Source organism: Rhinopithecus bieti, unplaced genomic scaffold (assembly GCF_001698545.2).
Source record: "Rhinopithecus bieti isolate Rb0 unplaced genomic scaffold, ASM169854v2 scaffold_30732, whole genome shotgun sequence".
NCBI classification, from domain to species: domain Eukaryota; kingdom Metazoa; phylum Chordata; class Mammalia; order Primates; family Cercopithecidae; genus Rhinopithecus; species Rhinopithecus bieti.
In genome coordinates this window covers 4,950,790-4,973,092 of record NW_016814045.1, presented here as the reverse complement: position 1 = coordinate 4,973,092, position 22,303 = coordinate 4,950,790, and positions in this window count along the sequence as shown.

Sequence of the window (22,303 nt, the reverse complement as noted above, 5' to 3'; positions counted from 1 at the left end):
TTGAAACCTGGGTGTCAAATACCACTGCACGTTTCACAAAAGCAGCAGGTTTTATAGAGGAATTGGAAAGGTCTGCAGATAAAGAGGAAAGGAAGTGATGGTGTTAGACTCTAGGTCTATCCTGGAGAAGGACAGGTACCCCAGGACAGAGTGCATTGAAAGACCCCTGCACAGGAAGTAGAATTAGAGGAACAGGCTGATGTGAGTATTGAGGGGACACATACCAAAGGTCCTCTAGCTTCCAAGTATTGCCCACTCAGTTTTCTCTGAAATCTTCCAGCTATAACCTTTGTCCAAATAGCTAGCTCATGATGCCGCTATTATACACCCTGTTTGACAGATGAGAAAATATAAGCAAAGAGGTTAAGTAATTTGCCCAAGATGGACTTCTTAGCAGAGCCAGGATTTGTGAATCTCACTCCCAAGTACATCTACCTTTTTTTAAACTCCATTATTCCATCTCTTCCCAGACATGAACATATTTTTATGAAATAAGTGCATGTAAGCCCTTTGTAAGGCATAAAGTACTGCATAAGCTCAAGACATTTTAGGTATTATTTAACATTTGAAAGGCAAACGACCCCTGAAAATCTGAGGTGCAGTTGTGCTCGTGTAACACTCAATGTATTTAGTTTGCCTTCTGCTTGTGAAGCAGGTTGAAATAGGAGAAGGGTATATGAGGCTGAAATGGAGATGAAGTGGAGATAGAAATAAAAGATGACGGGTTTTAGTATTTCAAGAGAAAAAGAATAATATAATTATTTTTGCTATAGTAGAAATTGCTTAGCTTAAACATTTGTTCCTCTTGCATTACAAAATGATACAAGTATAATGTGGATTTTCTTGGTGTAAAATTAAAGGGGAATTATTTTGAGGCTGATTCACAAAAAGTTTAGGTTCTTGCTACTGAAAGTGTGGCCTGGGAGCAAGTTTTGGCTCCTCTTGGGAGCTTGCTGGAAATGCAGAATCTGGGCCCCACCCGAGTCAGACCATGCACAGATCCCCAGGTGACGTGTACGCACATCGTGGTCCCTGAAGCACTGATTTACACCAAAAGCCAAAGGCTGTGGGAGGAGAGAAAAGAGCATGAACTTGGGCAAGGGCTTTTTAGGGTTACATATTTTCAATGAGAATAAGGATTTTCAGGATGTATTCTGAGTATTTTTTAAGTGAATAAACAGACTGTGAACAAATCATTCCAATTAACACGGAAGTGACTGGAGTGTGGCCTGAGAGGGGGCTGTGGTGGGCACGTGTGTTATAAATGAAGCTCATTAAACAACGACAAAAGTTTAGGTACTAACAGAGATCAGGACATTCAGTGCTGCCTCCTGTTTACCAGCAACATTTAATTACCCAAAGATCTGAGTGAAATCTTGAAATTTTAGCTTAAAAATTTCCCTTTAATGTATTAAGTAAGTTATAGTAAAACAAATGTGGATTTCTCTCTTGTCAAAGTAATTTTGTATTTTATAATGCTAAGGAGGAGGAAAAGAGATATCCAACACCTTGAAGAAACCAGCAGCGGGGAAGTTCATGGTGCCCTTGGGTGTCCCGAGTCCCCTCTAGGAGCCAGATCCTGTTTCCTGGTAGTCCATCCTCACCATTTGTGACCTTGCAATCTGCAGAGCATGATGCTGGGAGCCATTGGTGGGGGACGTGAGGCAGAAAGGCAGTGATTCAAGGCTTTCCAGCAAGAGCTACAGGTCTCTCACCTAAAGAAAATGACAATTCCTCAGGTCCTCAGGGAGTGAATTAAGAATTTACATTCTTTCAGTCAATTTATCAGCATATATTTAGTAAACATATACTTCTTGAACAGCTCTGTACAAGAAGGCTTATACCAGAACACAAGCCTTAATTGTTTTCTTCCAGGATTTTTAAACCTCCGTGCCCAAAACGGCGGAGTGTTTTATCAAGGGGTGGGTGACATCTGTTGGGGTAGGAAAGAGCACTGTAATGATTCACTGCCTGTATTTAGGACTGAACAGTGGACAAAAGCACATTCAGAGTCAGAGAGAAGTAATCGGTTTTCCCATTTTAGAGCCATGGAGCAGGTTGGGAGAGATTTAATAACCCAAGGTCACTCCTTGCTATAAACTAACAGAGCTGGAAATAAAATCTAGGTCTTCCATCATTTAATTCCATGAGGAAAGAATAACCCAGATGATGATCACGATGATGGTGGTGGTGGTGGTGATGGTAGTGGTGACGATGGTGGTGGTGATGATGGTGGTGGTGATGGTGGTAAGAAAGGGTAAAAGACAGGAAAGGCAGTGCTAGGGACTCTCCTCCTTAGAAAAAGAACAGTACTGCTAGGCCTTCCACTTGTGTTTGTTCTGGCTGAAGGAGAATAGTGGGTGGCTTCAACAGCCTGAAACTAGGACAGACAGAGAGACTGGGGCATCCCAACGTGATCTTAGCATATATGGGGATTCCCAGAGCTTCATGAAGTGGATGTAACTGAAGAATCCTCATTGCAACCCACAACCAAGGTTAAAAAAATCAGGAGCTTCACTAAATGTATCTGGCAAGCATTTTGTCTTCCCTTAAATAAAATAAATTCCCTTAATAAAGCCAATGGAGGCAGGGTTGGTGGCGGGGGTGGGAGGTGGAGAGGGTATGTGTGATTTATTACAGAGCAAGAGGAGGGCCTTGATGGCTCTGAACTATCTATTTAGAACTGCTGGCTCGAAAACCAACTTGTACACTGGTTTCTCTTTTTGTGCCAATCTTTAATTTTTTTAAAAATATAACTTTTATGAATATCATCATTAGTGCTATAAGCACAGGGAAGTATAAGTTAATTTTACAGTAAAGTGATTATTAAATCCATTAGTCATATACAGGGAATCCATAATTAACTTATTCTCCAGCATCAAGTAAATGATTCTACTGTGTGCTTTAAGAAAGCAATTGTTCACTAATATGCAAAATACAGCAGAACTATTAGATCATAAAGCCATGCAATCTTATAATTAAATTATAAATTTTACATATTTTAATAATGTGCTTTATATGCTTTAATTGTTTTCTATGCAAGATTAAAAGGAGGTGCCATGGTTTTTCTCAGACATATTATATCTTGACCTGAACTGTGTAATACTTAATAAGAATTGATGAGTATCTACCAGGGATGACAGCAGTCTTTCAGTAGCATCAGATGTTCCTTTGGATTATTGCTGAGGACTAAAATGAAGATATGCATTAGTCTTAAGTGGAGTTGCAGCTATGCCTTTGGGCTTTCTTTGTTTCCCCCCTTTTTGCTGTTATAACAACCATAGGCATCCATGTTCTCTCTTCCCAGGCCACGAGAAGGGACTGGCCCCATTCACACTGCCTTGGTTGTATATGTGGGTAAAGGCAGCATGCACATTAAATTCTCTGCAGGGGACTTATGTGCCCACATGGGCAATCTATTGTGGTTATTGTATTTTGGATTAAATAATGGTGCCATTTTTTTTCTCTGTGCAGAATTAAATGTGTTTGAAAGACCTGGGAAATACTACAGAGTTGGGCTGCAGGGATTGCCTCTGTAACCTTGTTTCTCCAAATCCTGATTGCTGCAGGCGGAACTGTAGAGCTGGTTTCCTTTTCTCTCCCTCAGAGGGAGCTAACCTTTCTCTTTGATGGTTAAGCTATTTCAGCCAGCTTTCCAGTGGTCACCACATGGGGTGAGGATCTTCTCACAAAGTAGGAAAGATAGCAGCCACAACTCCTGTCTGACATCATCCTCTTGAGGATGCTGTAACTGGCTCTTATCCGATCAGCCTGGCCACATGCTTTTCTGTAAAGCTATCATGGTAGCCAATGTATGGAGCAAGCTGACGGTCCAGGCCTGGATCAGTTGCCCTCCTCTGGAGCCCAGTGGGAGCTCCAGGGGCAGGATCAGTCCCATCAAACCACATGGACAGAAGGGGAAGAGCAAGAATCCAAGGAAAAGTCGGGGAGTGTCAGGGTTAATTTTGTGTGTCAATTTCACTGCACCACAGGATGCCCAGTTGGATTGCTAAACACTATTGCTGAGTGTGCCTGTGATGGTGTTTCTGAGAGAGGTTAGCATTTGAACTGGTGGACAGATTAAAGCAGATGGCCCTCACCAATGTGGGTGGGCATGATCCATTCTGTTGAGGGCCTGAGTAGAAGAAGAAGAAGGTGAATTATCTCTGCCAGATTGCTTGAGCTGGGGCATCGATCTTCTCCTGCTCTCAGGACTCCTGGCTCTGAGACCTTCAGATTCAGACTGGAAACTGAACCACAGGGTCTCTGGCTCTCAGGCCATTGAACTATACCACGAGTTTTTCTAGGTCTCCAGCTTGCAAATGGCAGCTTGTGAGACTTCTCAGGCCCCCTAATCATATGAGCCAATACCTTATGATACACCTCTTTCTAGAGAGATATATATACATCCTATTGGCCTGTTTCTCTGGATGACCCTAATTCAGGTAATATCTGCCCCAAGAGATAGAAACAGAAGCCTGAAGGTTGTAGTAGGCAGCCTTTAAGGTGGCCTCCACTGACCCCTGCCTCCTGCTAGTCACACCATTGTATATTCCCCTCCCATGCTAAACCAGGGTTGATCTCTGTGACTACAGAATATAGCAGAAGTGATCATGTGTCACCTCCAAAATTAGATTATTAAAAAAACACGGTGGCTCCCAAAAGGAAAAAAAAAAAAAAAAAAAAAGAGGCCAGTTGCGGTGGCTCACGCCTGTAATCCCAGCACTTTGGGAGGCTGAGGTAGGTGGATCACCTGAGGTCAGGGGTTCGAGACCAGCCTGGCCAATATGGTGAAACTCCGTCTCTACTAAAAATACAAAAATTAGCTGGGCATGGTGGTGTGTCCCTGTAATCCCAGCTACTTGGGAGGTTGAAGCAGGAGAATTCTTTGAGCCTGGGAGGTGGAGGTTGCAGTGAGCCAAGATTGCACCACTGCACTAGCAAAACTCCATCTCAAAAAAGAAAAAAAAAATACTCTTACAATAGGGTTCAGTACATCATTAGAGTCATGGCAATCTCATCCAATTAGAAACCCATTCCTATACCTGAAATTATTATTCTAATGTGTTCTTCCACTTTAATTAAAGGAGTCAAAATTGATCCCCTTGACTATGGGCTCTACTCTTTTTTCTCCATTTTCTAACTAAAGCTGTAGAAAGACATAGCAAATTGACACTGTATTTTAATCTGTTTCAGAGAAGTAATGAAGTATGAGTGAAAGTTTTTCTATTTTTAAACATCCTGGCTATTATTTGCTGTCTAAAACCAAAGCGATCATGTTACTTCTGTTACCAGAAAGGGGTCCTGATCCAGATCCCAGGAGAGGGTTCTCGGACCTTGTGCAAGAAAGAATTTGGGGAGCGTCCATAGAGTAAAGTGAAAGCAAGTTTATTAAGAAAGTAATCGGCTGGGTATGGTGGCTCACGTCTGTAATCCCAGCACTTTGGGAGGTCAAGGCGGTTGGATCACTTGAGGTCAGGGGTTTGAGACCAGCCTGAACAACATGGTGAAATCCTCTCTCTACTGAAAATAAAAAAACAAAAATTGGCAGGGTGTGGTGGCACGCACCTGTAATTCCAGCTACTGAGGAGGCTGAGACACCAGAATAGCTTGAATCCTGGAGGCAGGGGTTGCAGTGAGCCGAGACTGCGCCACTGCACTCTAGCCTAGGTGACAGAGCAAAACTTCATCTCAAAAAAAAAAAAAAGGAAAGTAAAGACTGGCTACTCCATAGGCAGAGCAGTGGCATGGACTGCTCAACTGAACACACTTATAGTTACTTCTTGATTACATCCTAAACAAGGGGTGGATTATTCATGAGCTATCTGGGAAAGGGGTAGGCAGTTTCTGGAACTGAAATTTCCTCCTCTTTTTAGACTGTATAGGGTAATTTCTGAATGTTGCCATGGCATTTATAAATGGTCATGGTGCTGATGGGAGTAACTTTTAGCATGCTAATGTATTATAATTTGTATATAATGAGCAATGAGGACAACCAGAGGTCACTTTCATTGCCATTTTGGTTTTTGGTGGGTTTTGACTTTTTTTTTTTTTTTTTTTTTTTTTTTTTTTTTTTACTACATCCTGTTTTACTAGCAAGGTCTTTATGACCTGTGTCTTGTTCTGACCTCCCATCTCATCCTGTGACTAAGAATGCCTAACCTCCTGGGAATTAAGCCCAGTAGGTCTCAGCCTTATTTTACCCAACCCCTATTCAAGATGGAGTTGCTCTGGTTTGAATGCCCCTGACACTTTTTTTTTTTTTTTGAGATGGCGTCTCACTCTATCATCCAGGCTGGAGTGTAGTGGTGCAATCTCAGCTCACTGCAACCTCTGCCTCTTATGTTCAAGCGATTCTCCTGCCTCAGTCTCCCGAGTAGCTGAGATTACAGGTGCCTGCCAACATGCCTGGTTAATTTTTGTATTTTTGGTAGAGACAGGGTTTCACTATGTTGGCTAGGCTGGTCTTGAACACCTGACCTCAAGTGATTCACCTGGCTCGGCCTCCCAAAGTGCTGGGATTAAAGGTGTGAGCCCCTGCGCCAGGTCGCTTCTGATACTTCTCTACTTAAAAATCTTAAGCTTGGAAACAATAATCTTGGCTTGAGCTCAGATCATCACACATGTATTAGGTGACTATCATGTTCCAGGCCCTCAAATAAGATATATGAAAAGGTTAATAATAAGTAATCCCTGCCCTTAAAAGTAAATTCTATTGATGATTTCACACTGTTTAGAGCAGTTTCTCAAGGTGTGACCACTGATGTCCCATCTGCATTTCTGGTATGGACTAGAACTACAGTGGACAGGCTGGGCAGGGTGACTCACACCTGTAATCCCAGAACTTTGGATTCTAAGGATTGACTCACTGAGGTGGATTGGTCACTTGAGCTCAGGAGTCTGAGACCAGCCTGGGCAACATGAAAAAACCCTGTCTCTACTAAAAATACAAAAATTAGCCAGGTGTGGTGGTGCGTGCCTGTAATTCTAGCCACTTGGGAGGCTGAGGTGGGAGGATCACCTGAGCCCAGAGATCAAGGCTGTGAGTAGAGATTGCACCACTGCACTCCAGCCTGGGCAACAGAGTGAGCCCTATCTCAAAAAGATCAACAATTGGGATGGGAATGGTGGCTCACGCCTGTAATCCCAGCACTTTGGGATGCTGCAGTGGGCAAATCATCTGAGGTTCGGAGTTTGAGACCAGCCCGGCCAAATGGCAAAACCCCACTTCTACTAAGAATACAAAAATGATCCAGGTGTGGTGAGGTATGCCCATAATCCGACCTACTTGGGAGGCTTAGGCACAAGAATTGCTTGAGCCCAAGAGACAGAGGTTTTAGTGAGCCAAGATTGCGCTACTGCGCTTCAGCCTGGGTGACAGAGCAATAATCCATCTCAAAAACAAAAGAAAACTACAACAACAAAAACAAACAAAACAAAAAAGAACTATGGTGGACCAGGTAGGTGTGAGCTCACTTAGAGTAGAGTGAGAGCAACACAGGGAAGCTGCTCAGGGGAGATCAGGTTCCTCTCTGGTGCTGGAAATTGTTGATGAAAAGAGTCAAATTCTGTAAAATATTTGGAGATTTATCCTTAGCCAAATGTGAGGACCATGACCCATGACACAGCCCCACGAAGTCCTGAGAACCTGTGCCCAAGGTGTTAAGCTTACAGTTTGGTTTTACACGTTTTAGGGAGACATAAGACAATAGCCAATACATGTAAAATGTACATTGGTTCAGTCCAGAAAAGTGGGACATCTCAAAGCAGGTTGTAGCAGGGGGGGGCGGTTCCAGGTCATAGATGAATTCAAAGATTTCCCGATTGGCAATTGGTTGAAAGAGTTAAATCTTTAAAAACCTGAAATCAATAGAACAGAGGGTCTGGGTTGAGGGGTTATGGAGACCAAGGTTCTTATTATGCAGATGAAGCCTCCAGGTAGTAGGCTTCAGAGAAAATACATTGCAAATGTTTCTTATCAGATGTAAAAAGATGCCAGACTCACTGGGCACTGTGGCTCATGCCTGTAATCTCAGTATGCTGGGGGGCTAAGCCGGGTGGATCACCTGAGGTCAGGAGTTCAAGACCAGCCTGGGCAACATGGTGAAACCCTGTTTCTACTAAAATACAAAATTAGCCACCAGGTATGATGGCAGCTGCCTGTAATCCCAGCTACTCAGGAGACTAGGGAATGAGAATTGCTTGAACCCAGGAGATGGAAGTTGCAGTGAGCCGAGATCGCACCATTGCACTCCAAACTGGGCGACAGAGCAAGACTCTGTCTCAAAAAAAAAAAGAAAAAAAAAAAAGATGCCAGACTCTCCTGGATCAGGAAAAAGCCCTGGAAGATGAAGGGGATTCTCTACAGAATGTAGATTTTCCCCACAAGAGACAGCTTTAGAAAATACATTGCAAATGTTTCTTATCAGATGTAAAAAGATGCCAGACTCACTGGGCACTGTGGCTCATGCCTGTAATCTCAGTATGCTGGGGGGCTAAGCCGGGTGGATCACCTGAGGTCAGGAGTTCAAGACCAGCCTGGGCAACATGGTGAAACCCTGTTTCTACTAAAAATACAAAAATTAGCCACCAGGTATGATGGCAGCTGCCTGTAATCCCAGCTACTCAGGAGACTAGGGAATGAGAATTGCTTGAACCCAGGAGATGGAAGTTGCAGTGAGCCGAGATCGCACCATTGCACTCCAAACTGGGCGACAGAGCAAGACTCTGTCTCAAAAAAAAAAAAAAAAAAAAAAGAAAGAAAGAAAAGAAAAGAAAAAAAGAAAAAAAAAAAAAGATGCCAGACTCTCCTGGATCAGGAAAAAGACCTGGAAGATGAAGGGGATTCTCTACAGAATGTAGATTTTCCCCACAAGAGACAGCTTTGCAGGGCCATTTCAAAATATGTAAAATAAATAAATTTGGGGTTAAAATATTTTGATTTCTTTCAGGGCCTGCTAGCTGTCATGCTGGTATCTTACTGCTACAGAGTCTGTTGTGTCAGTCTTAAGATCTCTGTTTTAATGTTAATGCTGGTCAGTTAAGCCTGAATCCCAAACAGAGGAGGGTATAGTGAGGCATGCCTGACTCCTGCTTCCCTTCGTGGCCTGAATTAGGTTTTCAGGTTTCTTTGGCATGCCCTTGGCTGAGAGGGTGTCCATTAGTCAGTTGGGGGTCTTAGAATTTTATTTTTGGTTTTCAGAGTCCAGGGCTTGACTCTGACACAAAGGTGTGGAGAAAGCTGTGGAAAAAGGGGTAGGAGGTGGACGCTGGTTGCTCCAGTGTTCTTTCTAAAGAACTGATCACATCTTATACCAGTGAAGAGAACTACTGAGGCTAAGGGAAGTCTAAGCTTTTGGTAAAAGGGAAATGCATGAGGAACTCAGGCCCTACCAGGGCCCCTTACTTGGACCCTCCTACACTGTGGCTGCCAAAACCAAATTTGGCTTTCCAGAATTGGCTGACAGAGCAAGAGCTTGTTTAATTTGTGAGTACTGGACACCAAATCATTCTTTGTGGCAGCTCTGATATTGGCAGATGGGAGATTCAGCTCTGTCCTGTTTATATAACAGCAGTTGATAGATAGTGACTTCATAGTTGGATATTTATGAGAGGTTTCATTTCAAATAATATAGTTTTGGCCCATGGCAATGCTAAGGCTCTTACCCATTATTACTGAGAAGCTAAATCTTTAGGATATTGTAACTATAACTGCAGGGTCCGTTTGATCTACCCGGAAGAGCTACAAAAGTTAATATTTTTTGAAGCAATGAAAGCTTTATTATAAAAAGTCTCATTAGGAAGTTATCTGTCCCTAAAACATATAGCCTATCAGAAGGTCGGGTATATAAAAAGTCAACATTTCATACTTTTCTTTCACTCTGTGATTTCTATCACATAACAAGGTAATTAAAAAGAAAAAAAAAGTCTCCTGCTTTCCATTACAAAAAACAAATGCCTTGCCGTTGACTGAGTAGCAGCATAACCATCACTGACAAGCACCTCATTTTAAAATTCACCTTAATAAAAACCCACCTAAATCCAAAGGGCATCAGCCTAATGGCTAAGGTCAGCATGAACATAAACCACAAATAACATCTCCAATCAGAAACATTCCAAACTCCTCCCTGACCACAGACATGCTAGCCCCAAGATAACCCCCCACCAGCTGGGAAGATGCCAGCCTTGAGATAACCCCACTCCAGCCAGAAAGATGTCAGCCCCGTGATAACTTCCCCTCCACCCAGAGACATTCCAACCCAGCCATAAACTTCTCCTTCATACAGAAACATGCCAAGCTTGTGATAAGCCCCCTCACCCTAAAACCAATATATACTCTTAGTCTGCAAGAGAAAGCACTCCTGATTGCAATTGGCCAGAAGCCCCTCTCAGGTTTATCTCTCTAAAATAAACCTGTCTTTGACTGTTAAGCCATGTTTTGTGTTTCCTGCCTCTTTAACTCTTACAGCCGTGCCCTCCAGCCAGGTCCCGGTTCTGAGGGAAGGTGGTGAAATCCATCCTCATTGTTTTAGGACAATAGCCATGGCTGTGTTAGGCACTGAGGCAGTTCACAGTCCTGTAAGCTGTCATCAGATTGTGAGTGCCCTGTGTTTCCCAGTTGTGAAAGAAAATTATCCCTATTTTAACACTACTTGGGGAGAACTTTGGGATTCTGTGGGTTTTAAATCCTTATTCGGAGATAGCAGACCCTTGGCAACAGAGGAAGTGGCAGGATCTGAAAAGGATGATTGGGTTGAGTGGTGCAAAGACTCTTTAAGGATGGGCACTGCGAATCTGTGGAGAAGCACAATGCTGCTCAGCTGTTCCCAAAAGGAAGGTAGAGGCACTGGAGGACCTGAGTCACAGGGGCTCTCTTGGTTTGTGGGAGACAGAGTAAGAGCTAAAATGGTTGGTGGAAAATTGGGCGAGAAATGATGCTGATGGGTAACTTAGCAGAGGGCTTAAATTTTCCCTTTTTGTGGGCTGGGCTACGTGGCTCACACCTGTAATCCCAGCATTTTGGAAGGCTGAGGTGGGTGGATCACAAGGTCAAGAGATCGAGACCATCCTGGCCAACATGGTGAAACCCTGTCTCTACTAAAAATACAAAAATTACCTGGGCATGGTGGTGGGCGCCTGTAGTCCCAGCTACTGAGGAGGCTGAGGCAGGAGAATTGCTTGAACCTGGGAGGTGGAGGTTGCAGTGAGCTGAGATTGCACCACTGCACTCTGTCCTGGTGATAGAGTGAGACTCCATCTGGAAAAAATAATAATAATAAATAAAAATAAAATGTCCTTTTTGTTTTGTAATGCAGGAAATTGAAAAGGACACACAGTAACCCCTCACTCTTTGAGGTGGCCAGTGAGAGGAGTCAGAGCTAGTGTTATGGACTGAATTGTGTCATTTCCAACCCTTTCCATCCCTTGCCCAAAAATTCATATGCTGAAGTCCTAACCCCCAGGACCTCAGAATGTGACTATATTTGGAGATCAGGTCTTTAAAGAGGTAATTAAATTAAAATAAGGTCATTCAGGAAAACCCTAATTCTATATGACTGGTGTTCTTATAAGAAAAGGAAATTTGGACAAGGACAGAGCAAAAGACCATGTGAAGACATTAAGAGAATGGCCACTTACAAGCCAAGGAGAGAAGTCTCAGAAGAAACTGGCCCTGCTGACACTTCAGACTTCTGGCCTTCAGAATTGTAAGAAACTTAATATTTGTTGTTTAAGCCACCTAGTCTGTGGTACTTTGTTATGGCAGTCCTAGCAAACAAATATACCTGGTTAGCTTATTTGTGGGGAGAAGGAGAAAGGCAAACTCTAATTTGTAAGTAAGCATATCACCAGGTGCACCTGTGGGTGTGGAGCTCAGCCTTGTCTTGTGCCTGAACCCTTCTGCAAACTCCCAAGCTTAAGCTGGGACTTTGCTCTCAGGTGCTATAAGGGGTCTGGTACCTCAGCCCAAGTAAGACATTGGGCTTTAAAGATTGAATGTTGGGCTGAGTGTGGTGACTCACGCCTGTAATCCCAGCACTTTGGGAGGCTGAGGTGGGTGATCACTTGAGGCCAGGAGTTCAAGAGCAGCCTGACCAACACAGTGAAACCCCATCTCTACTGAAAATACAAAAATTAGCCGGGCATGGTGGTGCACGCCGGTAGTCCCAGGTACTCGGAAAGCTGAGGCATGAGAATCGCTTGAACCTGGGAGACAGAGGTTGCAGTGAGCCGAGATTGCGCCACTGTACTCCAGCCTAGGTGATAGAGTGACAGAGTGTGTCTCCAAAAATAAATAAACAAAAACTTGGCCAGGCACAGTGACTCAAGCCTGTAATCCCAGCACTTTGGGAGGCCGAGGTGGGCGGATTGATTGAGGTCAGGAGTTCAGGACCAGTCTGGCCAACATGGTGAAACCCTGTCTCTACTAAAAATACAAAAAAATTAGCGGTACGTGGTGGCGGGCGCCTGTAATCCCAGCTACTCAGGAGGTTGAGGCAGGGGAATTGCTTGAACCAGGGAATTGGAGGTTGTAGTGAGCCAAGATCATGCCACTGCACACAAGCCTGGGTGACAGAGCAACACTCTGTCTCAAAAAAACAAGACAAAACACTTAAGACTGGATGTTCCTTTCATATATTTTGTCTCGTTAATTATATTTTAAGAAAGAGTTACTTTCTTAAATAGTATTTCTTCAATCTACAATTCTGAAAAATATTTCCTCCCAAATTTTGTTTCTTGTTATTTTTCTTTTTGTTTTTTATTTTGAGACAGGTCTGTCACTGAGGCTGGAGTGCATGGGCATGATCACGGCTCACTGCAACCTCTGCCTCCAGGCTCAAGTAATCCCTCCACCTCAGCCTCCCGAGTAGCTAGAATTACAGGCACGCACCACTACACCCAGATAATTTTTATACTTTTTGTAGAGACAGGGTTTTGCTATGTTGCCCAGGCTAGTCTGGAACTCCTGAACTCAAGTGATCTGCCCTCCCTGGCCTCCCAAAGTGCTAAAATTGCAGGCATGAGCCACTACACTCGGCATCTTGTTATTTTTCTACTAAAGAATCAAATCCAGCATTTCGCAGAATGTGTTCCATAAACTGTGCATGAGTTATGCTAGTATAATTTACTCACAAATAGAATTCTGTCATCAAATACATTTTGGAAACACTGTACATGATGTGCCCCTTAGACATTCATAATGTACATTAGTATTTTGAAGGTCCTGACAAGTCTTGAAACAGGCAGCCCTTTAACTTTATTTAATTCAGTATTTTCCAAAATTGTTGGACTAAAAATGCCTTTTTATCCCCAGATCATCTAGCCAAAGAGGTGTTTTTAAGAACCATAATAACAGTAGGTTATATTTTCTCAGGGATTGTTATGTACAGGTCATTGCTTTAAGCAATGTGTGCGTGTGCATATATGTGCATATATATGTGTATATATGTATATATATGTGTATATATTTATATGTGTGTGTATATATATGTGTATATCTATGTGTGTGTATATATATTTTTTGAGAAAGAATCTCTCTCTGTTGCCCAGGCTGGAGTGCAATGGTGCAATCTTGGCTCACTGCAAACTCTGCCTCCCAGGTTCAAGCTATTCTCTTGATTTAGCCTCCTGAGTAGCTGGGACTACAGGCGTGTGTCACCAAGCCCAGCTAATTTTTTGCATTTTTAGTAGAGACAGGGTTTCACCATGTTAGTCAGGATGGTCTCGATCTCCTGACCTCGTGATCCACCTGCCTCAGCCTCCCAAAGTGCTAGCATTACAGACGTGAGCCACTGCCCGTGGCCTAAGCAATGTATATGTTTTAATTCATTTTATCTATGTAATAACCCAGTGAAGTAAGAACTATTATTATTGCCAGTTGACAGACAAGGCACAGAGAGAGGAATTAATTTGACTAAGACCACACAGCTGGTAAGTATCACAGCCAAGACTCAAACCCAGGCTTTCTCACTCCAAGGACTCTTGGGGAAACACTACTCTAGTCTCCAGGACATAATTTGATTCAATATTTCTGTACTCAATGAATATATTTATTAACTCTACAAATGTTTATCAGATTATTTTTATGTGGAGTCACTATGTTAGGCATCTGGGGGCTCAGGGAATAAAGTCAGACAGAGTCCTTGCCTGTATGAAGTCCAAATCTCAGGGAAAGACAGATAGTTAACAATGAATGATTTGGATACATGTACAATTACAGCTGCGATCACAGTGATGGGGCTTTTAGTGAAAGGCAGGTACTGCTATAGTCTATGAAGCACAGGACTTGAGCTTTTTGGAGAGGAAAGAAGCTTCTCCGGGAAGTTTTAAGCCTAAAAATAATTCTATAAGGACCAGCCCTATAAGTGATATTTGGTGAAAACTCCCATAAAGACTTTACTTATTGGAAACTCTGGGTTTTAACCTTTAATGCAAAACTTCGTGTTAAGTGCCTGACTTCTAAGTTATTTATGGTGTTAGGCACCCAATGGCTTCATTCTCCTTTCCCACTTCCCTGCCCAAATGTCTTCCATTCTTCATTAATCCTAAGGTAAATGTTTTAATATGCTTTCTTTCTAAGAGGATATCCTCACTTGCTCTTGTATTAAGCCATACATGGAAAGACCGAAGGTCCAGTAGAGAGTTTCCTTAAAGGAGACCTACCCGGATGTGGTCCCTATGTCAGCTCTATATGTTGATAGCCTGCTATTTTATTTTCAATAATATTATTTAGAACAATTTTTTAAAAGAAGAGTTTGGGAATGGTGGAAATGATGGCTAAAATTTTATATGTAAAAATAGGAAAGGGAGGAATGTACAGTTCAGGGACTGACCCATTCATTATAAATTCTAGAGATTTCACTTCACACTCTTAGCAGCACTGATTTCCTACTTAAACTTGCAGGAGAAATAAAATGGGTTTTGATTTGGGCTGTCTGACTAGACTTCAGTTTCAGCTGAGCCCAAAAAAGAGCATCTGTCCTTGCAAATAGAAACCCAGTGTTTGATATCCACTCTTTGTTTTTAAGGCTCTCTTAAATCAAGAGGTGTATGGCCATTAGGTGCCAACAAAAACCAGTTAAGCCAGAAACTGCAAATTTTGTTTTGTTTCACCAATAATGTGCCTTTTATTTTTATATAGCAACCTCACAGCCAAAGTTCCAATAAAAAAGAGATAACATTTATGGAGCACGCAACAATAGGCCAGGAACTGTGAGTGTTCTGCACACTCGGTATCATTGTGTGCACTGCACACAGTGCATCATTGGAACCTATGAGGACATTTTTTCCTATTTTACAGAGAAGGAAATAAGGTACAAAGAGGTTAAGTCAGGTCACACAGCTAGCTGGTAACAGCCAGAGCCAGGGCAGAAACCTAAGTTGACTCAGGTCAAAGCCAGCCTCCTAACCTCTCTGGTATACTCCTTGAATTCTCCACAGGGTCAGTTCGTTTCTTCCTATCACCCTTATGAGTTACTGGCTTTGGAGATGGAAAGTTCAGTGAACATTTCTAAGGTGAGAAAGTGAAAGGGACATGATCTTATTATTGTTTGCATTTCTTTCATTTCTATTATTATCTAACTTGGATCCAGATTCTGGAGACTTCTAGCAACTTGTAAGAATGAGGCAGTATGGTGAGGTGGATGAAGCACAGGTTTGTTTGTTTGTTTGTTTTTTGTTTTTGAGACAGAGTTTCACTCTCATTGCCTAGGCTGGAGTGCAGTGGCATGATCTCAACTCACCGCAGCCTCTGGCTCTCAGGTTCAAGTGATTCTCCTGCCTCAGCCTCCCAGGTAGCTGGGACTACAGGCATGCACCACCACGCCTGGCCAATTTTTGTGTTTTTAGTAGCGACAGGGTTTCACCACGTTGGCCAGGCTGGTCTCGAACTACTGACCTCAGGTGATCTGCCCGCCTCAGCCTCCCAGGGTGCTGGGATTACAGGCATGAGCCACCGTGCCCAGCCCAAGCACATGTCTTGAGGCCAAATAGACCTGGGTTCAAATCGAAGCTCTGCCACTTCCCAACTATACAACCTTGAGCCAGCCATTGAATCTCCTTGAATCACTGTTTTCCCCTCTGCAAAATGGATTAATATCATCCACCTTATAGGACTATTGTCAGGATGAGAGCTAGGGTAGGTGAGGGGCTTAGTGCATAGTTGTTACCTAAAAAATTGTAGCTATTAACTAGCATTTACACACTATGGACTCCCGTCCTTCCATGCAACTTGTAATATCAAGTGTCTCTATCTGAGAAAAAGCAAAATAAAAACACCTCTGATGGACTGCACTATGGTGATTATTCTTAATATTTTCCCCCAGCAAACCGTATAAAAGTTACTTTACTCCTGTGTTCTATTTGGAAAGCATTATAAACTTTGAGCAGACAGTGGTGCTGTGACAGCACAGTGCTTACCAAAGCACAGTATGCTTTTCTGATAAAGATGTAACTTTATTGCCCTTTATGTACTCTCTTGGTTAATATAGTAAGCAAATGGGAGATAATTTGAAATACCTTTACTACCATTTATAGTATCAGAACATACAACTTACCTTTAAAAATGTCAAAGATTCATTGCAATGGAAGGCATTGTGTATACATACAAACGCATTTTTAAAACAATCACCAGTGTAGTGCTGAGAGGAATCATGAACTGAGATCTTTCACCTTCGTAGAGATGAAATAGGATGTTCTTGTTAACTGCATTCTCAGGCAGCGAGCCAGGCTGCTCCAATATGTATTGTGGGCAAGATGCCGGCTTTTGTGATCTCCTTTGCAGGAACTTTCAGACGGAAGAGGTGAAAAGCAGGGTCCTCTAGGCTAACAAATGCCTTTAAAAGTCCTTTCTAGGGAAGAATGATCTGTTTTGCTGGTAAAGATTCCAGAGATACCCCTGCCTCAAATTTCTGGTGAGTGGGTGTGGGTGGGCGTGGAACAGTTCTGGCAGAGTGAGAGAGATCGTCAAGACACAGGCCACAGATAATGCCATTAAATCTTTATAAGGTCGCGGCTTGCTGTTGTACTGTAGATATTGTAATCTTGCAGCACTGCTTCTGCATAGGCTGAGCGTGAAGCTGGGTGCACAGAATCCTTTGAGGAGGTCATGAGATCAGTGAAAAGATGCTAGGCTTAGGAGACACTGCTAGTCTTGGTTGTGCCCTGTCTGATTTTGGACGCATCCTGTGTCGTCTTCCACCCTTTCTGCTAACATATCATATAAGCTGGTTGCACTTCATCATGTCCTAACTACTGATTTTCTGGGAGTTGGTAATATGTGTATAATCATGTATCAAATTAATGAAGACCCATTTGTGTGACTGATATCCCGTGTCCAAAATACTTTCACATTTATAATCTTAATTTTTAACCATACTACAAACCTGTGAGATAGAAAAAGTGAATGTATTTGTTCCCTTTGACATATTGCAAAACTTAGTCAAATAGAGATTCAGTTAATAGTAGAGTCCAGCTCACTTGACTCTCATTCTTAGGTTCCTACTCTAAATTAAACTGGATTAGTCTTTTGGGATAAGTCTGAAATGGAATGCAACTGGATTCTTTGTGGAAAAATAACTTAATAAATTATATTAAATTCCTAAAGAAGTAGATAAAAAACAAAGTTGTGTTTCCCTTGTTGAGAATTTGCCTTTGAATTCCTCTGTGAAATGAATCAGAAGGTTTTGTTAGGATGTAAGAAATATACAAACTCAGAAAAAGCACATCTCATATATTTTAAATGGATAATTTCTCCTGGGACTTCTTTACATTCTGAAAATTCACTTTATTGTTGCATTCTAAAGTTTGTGGCACTAAATGCCACGGCATCTGAGTCTAAATTTTACTGGTGATATTTGTGGTTATCAGTTTCCGCTGTCACCCTATCCCATTTCCTTTGTTTTGTTCCATAGATAAGATTTGATTGATGAAAGAGGGCTCTTCGATCCTTCAAGATATATTTTTGTGAATTGGTTCAATAATTTGTTATTGAAAAGCAAAATCCATCAGAGACATATTTGCCTACTTCCCCTAAAAAGAAATATTTTCATAGAGACCAACTGTCTATTCATCATTCATGCCTCATCTCTGTATGTTTTAAGGACATAGCCACAATTCTTGTCTGTTAAATGTGTCCATAGATGTATTCAACCTGAAAGCCCAGCTTCAAAACTTCTAAAATTTGGAATTACACAAGTGTCTTAGTCCACAAAGAAACTGCGGGCCTCTGCCTTGGGTGCAGATACAGAGTAAAGTGGCAGGCTAGACTCAAAGAGGCCCTAAGAAGGAGAAGGAAGTCTGACTCTCATTCCTGGGTTCTCACATTAAATTAAACTGGATTAGTCTTTTGGATAAGTCTGAAATGGAATGCAACTACATTCTTTGTGGAAAAATTTGAAGTTGCCTTTTTGTGTCACAACTCTGACGATCGCATATTTCTCAGCTGAGTGCTCCCTCCTTTCATTACTCTGAGAGTTCTCAGCAAAGCTTTTGACTCATACCCCTGACCTTGAGGGCTACCTGTGAGGCATCATTCAAGCCAGCCACCCCCTCCTACCCGTTACAGAAAGCAGGCTCTTTGGTTGCAGGTAGTCTAACTTTTGCATTCCTGTGAAGGTTTTTAATTGATTTATATAAACTCAAATTAACTTTAACTAAGGTTAAAGTTTAGTGTCTCAAAAACTGGGAGTTGCAACAAAGAACTGCTGTATCCCTGTATACCTGCATCACTCTTCAGACACAAATTTATCATTGGATGCTTTTTTGTCATGCTATGGTCACGTCAGAAATAGATGTTGTACTAGTTTGTTTTGGCTTTGCTATAAAGAACTACCTGAGACTGGGTAACTTATAAAGAAAAGAGGTTTAACTGGCTCACAGTTCCATAGGCTATACAGGAAGCACGGCTGGGGAGGCCTCAGGAAACTTTCAGTCATGGCAGAAGGTGAAGGGGAAGCAGGCTCATCTTACATGGCTGGAGCAGAAGGAAGAGAGAAAAGGGGGAGGTGCTACACAATTTTAAACAACCAGATCTAGTGAGAACTCATCATCATGAGACTAGCAAGGGGGAAGTCCTCCCCATGATCCAGTCACCTCCCACCAGGCCCGTCTTCCAACATTGGAGATTACAATTTGACATGAGATTTGGGTGGAGACACAAATCCAAACCATATCAGATGTCCTGTTCCTTCTTGGCACTAACAGGAGATTCAATGAAACAGAGGGAAAAATTTGCTTTCTGTCTGGTCTACATATTATTCATATTAAATAGTTTTATCCTGTTGGACTTTTCCATGTGGCAGACACACTGTATTATTTCACCTTCCTGAAAATATAGTTTTCATGAAGTTGTTGTCTTTTCCACCAAGGCATGTGGCATCTGTCTTCCCATCTGGCTTCACATCTGGAGAGCTTGGAAAAATACAGGTCTTGAGTCCATAAGTTTGAGTTGAGACTCTGGGGTCGGTTGTCTATGAAGCTCCACCTGTGACTCTTGTGATCAGATGGATTCAGGAACCACTGCTTCAAAGCCTGTGTGTCCAGAGACCCCACGACCACTGGCTAGGTTTGATGATTCACTAGGAGGATTCACAGGACTACGCATATAACTGTACTCGTGGCTATAATGTATTACAGCAAAAAGATACACAACATTGCCTAGCTCTACAACTCTTTAACCCTTGGCTCTCATCTTCACTGAGAGAGGAATAGCTAGCTGGCTTGTAAATGCAGATGTCCTCAAAGATTACAGAGACATTGGACCATCAGAGAGCTATTTACCCACTTTTCATGTTCTATTCTCTTTTCTAGTTTTCAAATAGGATTGCATTTTATCTAATGTCTGGGAAGGCACAGTTATAAGAAATGATATTGGATGGTTAAGTTTCATATCATAGCCAAGTCACTGAAAGCTATGAATCACGTGATTCCACTTCAGATCCCCCAAAAGAAATCATAATTTTGAAGTTCAACCTTGTGGGCCACCAGGAATATTCTTAGGCATTCGTTTTATGTTAGCAATACTTTGACACTTTAATTTTCTGCAGCCAGAGGCATCTTCCTGCATCTACAACTTTCCAAGATTACCTGGTAAAATACAGCCATCTGCTTTCAGGCAGGTGGATGGCAAAATCAAAGGGAGAGATGATTCTTTATTCTCATGGGAAATTTCCAGATGGAGAATCTGAGCATTTCATTATTCAACCTGCACATTTTCTTCCTTCTAAACAATTAGGCTTTCTCTGAGGTGCGTTTATGCCTACTTACTTTTATTCAGTTCACTTATTCAGGTGAATAATGGAACAGCATGTCCCTTTCACAAAATTTCTCTTGAACCTAATAATGACAGTCCTTTCCAAGGTACAAAAGCTTCTTCTTGTTGGACTTGTTTTCTATTATTTAAGTCATTTCTGTCATTCTTCTCTCTTTCCCCATTTCTGTACATCCCTAGAAGTATGGGCCAAAATTGAACTCAGTGTTTTTCAACCCAAATATACTACAGTCTGATATATATTTAAATTCTTTACAAAACTGTTGAAAATTATATGTAATTTAATATATATTTAATATTAAAAATAGATTAAACATGTTTTCAATTTTTTTTCTTTTAAAAGTATCACACATGACTTACATTGATCATGTATTAGGGTGTAGTTCCTTGTCTGTTAAGAGACAATTTTAAAATGTATACGTTTTAAAAGCAAGAAACTTTGGCAGTAAATAAACTGATAAAATTCACAATGGGCCAGCAGCTGAGAAGAACTGCTCTCTATGTATAAGAGTAAGGCACAACATTGAAGAAAGACCATATCTTTTTTTTTTTTTTTCTTTGTTTTTGAGATGGAGTCTCACTCTGTCACCAGGCTGGAGTGAGGTGGCGCCATCTTGGCTCACTGCAATCTCTGCCTCCTGGGTTCAAGCAATTCTCCTGCTTCAACCTCCCAAGTAGCTGGGACTACAGGCATGTGCCACCACGCCCGGCTAATTTTTTTGTATTTTTGGTAGAGACGGGGTTTCACCGTGTTATCCAGAATGGTCTTGATCTCCTGACCTCATGATCCGCCCACCTCGGCTTCCCAAAGTGCTGGGATTACAGGTGTGAGCCGCTGCACCTGGCCGAAAGACCAGCAGATCTCTATGCTTGTCACTACACTTGCCTGATGTATTAGTTCATTTTCACACTTCTATAAAGATATTACCTGAGACTGGGTAATTTATAAACAAAAAAAGGCTTAATTGACTCACAGTTCTGGATGGCTGGGGAGGCTTCAGAAAACTTACAATCATGGTGGAAGGCAAAGGGGAAGCAAGGCATGTCTTACACGACAGCAGGAGAGAGAGAGAGAGCAAAGAAGTGAAAACTCACTATCACGAGAACAGCATGGGAGAAACCACCCCATGATCCACTCACCTCCCACCAGGTCCCTCCCTCAACATGTGGGGATAACAATTCGAGATGAAATTTGGGAGGGAACACGGAGCCAAACCATATCACCTGGCACTGAAAGCCATCCTGTACTTTTCTTTGATGGGGACTCCCTTGTATTGCCTGCTCATTTCCAGCTTGAGGTCTACTGTAATCTCCAGCCCTTTTCTGCTATGCTCATTTCTCCCTTTTTTTTTTCTTTTTTCTTTTCTTTTCTTTCTTTCTTTCTTTTTTTTTTTTTTTGAGATAGAGTCTCACTCTGTCACCCAGGCTGGAGTGCAGGGGTGTGATCTCAGCTCACTGCAACCTCTACTTCTTGGGTTCAAGCGATTCTCCTGCCTTAGCCTCCCAAGTAGCTGTGATTACAGGCACCTGCCACCACGCCTAGCTAATTTTTTCTATTTTCAGTAGAGATGGGGTTTCACTTTGTTGCCCAGGCTGGTCTCGAATTCCTGACCTCAAGTGATTCATCCGCCTCAGCCTCCCAAAGTACTGGGATTACAGGTGTGAGCCACCGTGCCCCACTGTCATTTCTCCCTTTCATTTGAAATGAACCATCTGCCATTTAGTTGCTACTGAGTGTCTTCTTATATTTGTATGATTTCTTATATTGAGACTATTGCTAGTCTCAGTAGCAGGTTAACTAATAATTATATTTCTATGACTTAGAATATTCCCAGCCCTAGCTAGTTTCATATCCTTTGGAAATTTGGTGAGGTCGTTCTTGATATTTTCACGCAAGCAGTAAACATTTTGAACAACACGATCAGTGGCACTGCTCTGGGTAGGGGATACGAGGGACAGATTTAGAATATTATAAGTTTTTACTGAGAACTCTAATGTAGTGCAGAGTGACACAAAATCCAAGAATCGATATTCCCC